Raw genomic sequence first — 6000 nt, 5'->3', positions numbered from 1 at the left:
ATACTTTACCCTCAAGGCTCTTCACGACGTAGAGAAGGCCATAACTGATCTGTTTAAGGCTGATCAACTATCCAAAGCTCAGTATGAATCCTTCATCTCTTATTTTGAGAACTTGATGGTTTTGAGGGATCAACATCAGAGGGCTGAGAGGCAAGCCAATCGAGTGAGATGTTTTAAGGAGAAACAATCCAGTATTTCAACTCATATTCAACAGCTGGTAGATGAAGATTCAGCAACAGATGAGAAGAATAAGGTAGTGACTTTTGAGATTTGGAAGTTAGATGAGCAACTAGCTATGCTAAGGGCTAAGCAATGAACTCTTCTAAGTAAACTTTATCAACATATTGAAGAAGTGAAGAAGGACAATTCGGAGTTGGAATATGATGAGGCTCAATTAATCAATAGCAGTACTATTTTGGCTGAGCCTACTAGAATATTCACAGTTATGCAAACTTATCATTCTAGAATAATTACTTTTGGTGAAGTAAATTTGTTAGGTTGAGGCCACTGTAATTCCCTTATTATGAAATGAAATGAAATCTTTCCATATCTTTACTTGTTTCAATCCTTGCCTTACATTTAAGTTTTACTACACCTTCTAACTTTAATTCTCTTTGAAATCACTAGCCCTCTTCAATATAACAATCTCTGACATCCCACAGAGTTGGATGGTATTTCTTCTAAAACTTAGCATTAACTGGATGTCTTAGCAAGTTTCCTTCTAAATCTGCCAAGTAATATCCTCCCTTATCCAGTGCTTGGTGAATAATAAAAGGACTTTCCCAAGTAAGACTCCATTTCCCAAAGCCTTTCACTTGAGCTCCTAAGGGCAAAACTGCTTTCCAAACTAATTCTTTTCCTTGAAGTTTTTCAATCATCTTCTTATTGTATGCTCAGGCAACAACTCTCTTCCTTTCCTGAATTTTATTTAGAGCTTCAATTCGGGCTACATCTAGATCTTCAACTCCTTGACAGATAGCCTGAATATATTCTTCAATGTGCAACCCAAACTGATTTTGAATTATAATAGAACTTACATTAATCTCCATGGGGAGTACAACATCATGCCCAAAGGTTAAGGCATAAGGAATAGTTCTAGTTCCTACCCTTTTGCAGGTTTTGTAAGCCCACAAAGTGTCTTCTAACTTTTCGTGCCACTTCTCTGGACTATCTACCACCTTTCTTTTAATAATGTTTACCAAGATCTTGTTACTGGCCTCTGCTTGACCATTTGACTGGGGGTAGTAAAGACTAGATTGGATCATCTTTATCTTGAACTTACTTGCAAATTCTTCTATTTCCTTTGAAATAAAAGATGGCCCGCGGTCTGTGACAATTGTCTCGGGCACCCCATATCTATGTAAGATCTTGGTTTTAATGAACTTTTTCACTGCAATTGAGGTGATAGTTTTAACAGTTGAAGCTTCTACCCACTTAGTGAAGTAATCTATTGCCACAATTATGATTGTATGCCCCATGCTAAAAGTTGGGTAAATTTTCCCAATGAAGTCCATTGCCCATCCTCTGAAGGGCCAAGAGTTGACCACGGGGTTTAAGGGCACTGAGGGCACATGTTGGAAAGGTCCATGTCTTTGACACTCCTCACACCCTCGGGCATAGGCCTTGCAGTCTTCTTCCATGTCGGGCCAAAAATAACCATATCTCCTAAGTAACCACCTCATCTTGGTACCAGCTTGATGTGCTCTGCATATTCCTTCATGTACTTCAGCCATTTCTCTCATTGACTTTTCTTAGCCTAAGCATTTTAACAATAATCCATCTGGAGACTTTCTTAACAAATTATCCTCCCACATAACATACTTAGTTGCTTACTGCCTATTCTTCTTACTTATGAGGAAAGAAGAATTTTTCAAGTATTGAATTGTGGGTGATCTTCAACCTTCCATCTCGAGCTCCTTAGTCATCACATCTAGGTTGAATCCTCTATAAAAAATAGAAGGGAGATTCCTCATTTGCACTTCCACTTCCACGTTGAATCTTCTTTCTTGGATCTGTGTTCCAGAAGGCAACTACAACATTTCATTGGCCATTGCATTTGATTTTTTGGGGATATGGCTAACTATTATTTCAGCACCCTAATAGCTAAACAATTACGTGGCCGCCAAGTAATAACCAGTCATGGTAATATGTCTACACTTGTACTCCCTATTTAGCTAATTAATCACCAAACACTTCAACTTTAGTTGCCCCCAACTCTATCAAGATTTCCAAACCAATTATTAATGCCTCATACTCTGCCCAATTGTTGGTAGTCTCTTGATAATCTAAGAGAAATGAATAACAGTGGTGAGCACCCTTAGGATCAATAATGACAATCTCAGCCCCATCAGCATTTTGAGTGCAAGATCCATTAAAATATAGCTTCCAATTAGTGATTCAGGGGCTAGTTATTCTTTTTATCTCTTGCTAGATCCATTCTTCTTTGCTCGAGAAGGCTTTGCTTGGTGGGATCCACACACTGGCCACTTCCAAAGTTCCTGGGATGTTAACAAGCTCATCTTGTGACTCTTGGTGCTCAGCCAAAAAGTCTGCAATTGCTTGCCCCTAGATCGCTCTTTGGGGCACATATTGAAAGCTGAACTCTGAAAGTGCTAGAATCTATTTTCCAATCCTCCAAGTTAACATTGGTTTTGACAGCATGTGCTTGATCACATCAGTCTTGGCAATAATGTGGATGTGGCAAAGTAACATGTAATGCCTTAACTTACAGGCAGTGAAGTATAAAGCCAAACATAACCTTTCCACTGGTGTATATCTTGTTTCTACCTCAGTAAGGATTCTATTGAGGCAGTATATTGCTTGTTCCTTCCCACCTTCATTGTTTTGAGCTAGCAAGCTTCCTATTGACTTTTCAGAGGCAGAAATATAAAGCTTTAAAGGTTTCCCTCTGAGGTGGCATGAGCACTGGTGGAGAAGTCAAATAAGCCTTTATTCTGTCAAAGGCCTCTTGGTATGGTGGACCCCACTCGAACTCTTCTTTGTCTTTCAATCTTAACAGAGGAGTTAGCGGTTGAATCTTACCTACCAAGTTAGCAATGAATCTCCTTAAGAAATTGATTTTTCCTAGTAGCCTCTGTAGTTGTACTTTGTTGGTGGAAGGTGGTGATTCCATTATTGCCCGAGCTTTATTTTTTTCGACTTCCACCCTTCTTTGATGAACAAGGAAACCCAAAAAGTTGCCCGACCTCACCCCAAAAGCACATTTCTTAGGATTCATTTTTAGCTTATGGATCCTCATTCTTGTTAAGGCTTGTCTGAGGTCTACTAGGTGCTGTTCTTTAATTTTAGATTTCACCACGATGTCATCAATGTACACCTCCATGCTATTGCCAATCAAGTAATGAAAAATGGTGTTCATTGCTCTTTGATAGGTTGAACCATCATTTTTTAGCCCGAATGGCATGACTAAGTACTTATATGCTCCAACATGTCCTGGGCACCTAATAGCTGTTTTATGTATATCTTCTTTTACCATTTTTATCTGATTATAACCGGCATTCCCATTCATGAAAGATAAAACTTTATGTTTTGCAACTGCATCTATGGATAAATCAGCTATGGGCATGGGGTATTCATCTTTAGGCGTGGCTCCATTAATGTTTCTATAGTCAACACAACATCAAACTACATTAGTTATAGCTTTTAATACAGGTACAATGTTGTCAACCACTTGACATATTTGATAGGCCTAATAAATCCAGCATTTACTAGCCTTTAAATCTCTTCCTTGACTTTTTCTTCAATCTCTTTTGACATCCTTCGTGATGCTTGCTTCACAGGTTTACACCCCTCCTTAATAGGCATTCTGTGCTCTACTAAGGTTGAATCTAAACCTGGCATCTCAGTGTAATACCAAGCAAAAAAATCTTTGAACTCGCGCAGCAGGCTGACTATTCTTGCCCGATCTTCAACTTCTAACAAGCTACTGATCTGTTTAGTCCCTAAATCAATGGTCTCCAAATGGTCTTGAACCTCTGGTGGTGGCTTGTAAGGTCTTGCACACAAAAATTCAACTAACTCTGGACTCTCGGGCAAGTCTTCTGGCCCATCCAAGTCATATATACATTCAACCATTTGTATGGCTGCTTCCAACTCATTTCCAAAAAACTCTTCTTTATCTCTGTTCTGGTTGCTTGAAGCTTCTTCCTCTTGCTCCTCGGTCAAGCTCTCTCTTTCTTGCTTTCTCTCTCTCCCATACACTAACAGTCTTTTGATTAAAAACCTAACTGCAATTACTTGGTCATTTCTTCTTTGTTTCGACATTACTGGTGTTAGGGAGTTGGGATAATATAGGGTCCATCTCACTCATCTCTTGTGAAGAACAATCCTTGCTCCAAAAGCTTTTGGGCCATCACCTGAGTCGGGCGGCCGTTCTCATCAGCTCCTAAGCACTGGAGAATCCCAATACTAGGATTGCAAAAGCTAACTTCTGCAACATTAACTGTGAGAGAGGGGAATGGCCGTGTCTCGGCCTCCACTATCTCCCAAAATCTTGGTTTTCCAGTCTTGGCTTCATGGTAAACTGCAATCTGTTGGTGTAATGTAGATGGTACAGAGAGACTCTGATGAATCCAATCTCTACTAAGCAAAGCTCCATAAATGGAAGTACCATCTACTATAAAGAAAGCTAGCATGATTTGCTTGGACCCCAAGTCAACTTCTAATGGTAGTATTCCATGTGTTTTGGTGATAGCTCTAGAAAAGCTAGAGACTGTTAAAACCGTAGGAATGAGATCTTCTTCACTTCTCCCAAACTTCTTCATATGCTTCAATGGTATTATATTGACCGCATTTCATCCATCAATCAAAACCCTCTTAAAGGGTACTCCCTCCAAATGAGCAGTTACATATATGGGCTTAAAATGGTTAGCTAAGACCATATTCGGGTGGCTAAAGACCATTCTGTCAAAATACACTCTCTCGGGCTCCTTCCTTATTTGCTCGGGCAAACCTGTCTGGCTGGATTCCTCTTTTCATGCCATCATAGGTTCTGTTGCCAAGTAATCACCCTCCATTGCGGCAGGTTGATCAGGCTCGACGTAAAACATAGTAGATAGAACATATGTCATGTTTACATGGAAGTTGCTAGGTTCAGGTACATCCTCATTTTTGCCCCTAATGTGGTCCATGAATTCATCTAACCAAACTTGTGCTTTTTGTGGTATCATTAACTCGAGCAACTTTTCTTCTCAGGTTATTCCAAAGTCCTATACTTGCTCCAGGTTTTCAAATAGAGTATTAACCAAAAAAGGTGTGTGCAACCCTCTATCAGGCGAGATAGTTCCAAAGCATATTGGTTTTGGGTTTCATCTTGGGGTTAGCATCATCACCATATCCTTTTGAGCCCTCATCAAGATTCTGTACTTTCCTGGATGAGGGCTTTGTGGCACATGATCTCCCTCTTCTTTAGTCTTGCTATTAGCTCTTTCTACCTGTTTTTCACTTCTCTAGTGAAGTTGATTTCTTCCGCATGACGTACCTTCTCGAATTTCTCATTTTCAGAGGTTTCTGATGTAGCAGGGACTTTGAGTGAGTTCATATGAGCTTTGTGCTATCTCTGGACTCTCCTAATCATAGAGGCTCCCATTTCCTTGATAGGTCTTCCATCCTTCCTAACTACATACCATTTCCCCCCGAGTCGAGTAGAATCCTTCTTGGTGAATGTGGATATTACACTATTTGTTCTTCCCTTCATCCCGACATCACTATCTTCATATCTAGGCTGGGAAGGCTAAACCTTCACCACCCATTTTGGTATTTTAGCTTTCTTTGTCTTCTACTTCTTCAGAGGCTTCGCAATTTCTGAATACCTCTGACAAGCCCTTTGGTTGAGAATCCCCTCCTAACTTTTAGAAGACATTCCTGGAGGTTTCTTTCTCAACTGCTCGCATGATGCTTCTGTGGGCTTCTTGTTTTTCTTTCTCTTTTCTTTTAATCAATTCTTGATCAATAATGGCTCCTGATGCTGGCACCTCTAGC

The sequence above is a fragment of the Malus domestica genome, chromosome 02 (assembly GCF_042453785.1).
Source record: "Malus domestica chromosome 02, GDT2T_hap1".
NCBI lineage: Eukaryota > Viridiplantae > Streptophyta > Magnoliopsida > Rosales > Rosaceae > Malus > Malus domestica.
The sequence above is the reverse complement of the archived record's forward strand: the minus strand, read 5'-3'. Positions refer to the sequence as shown.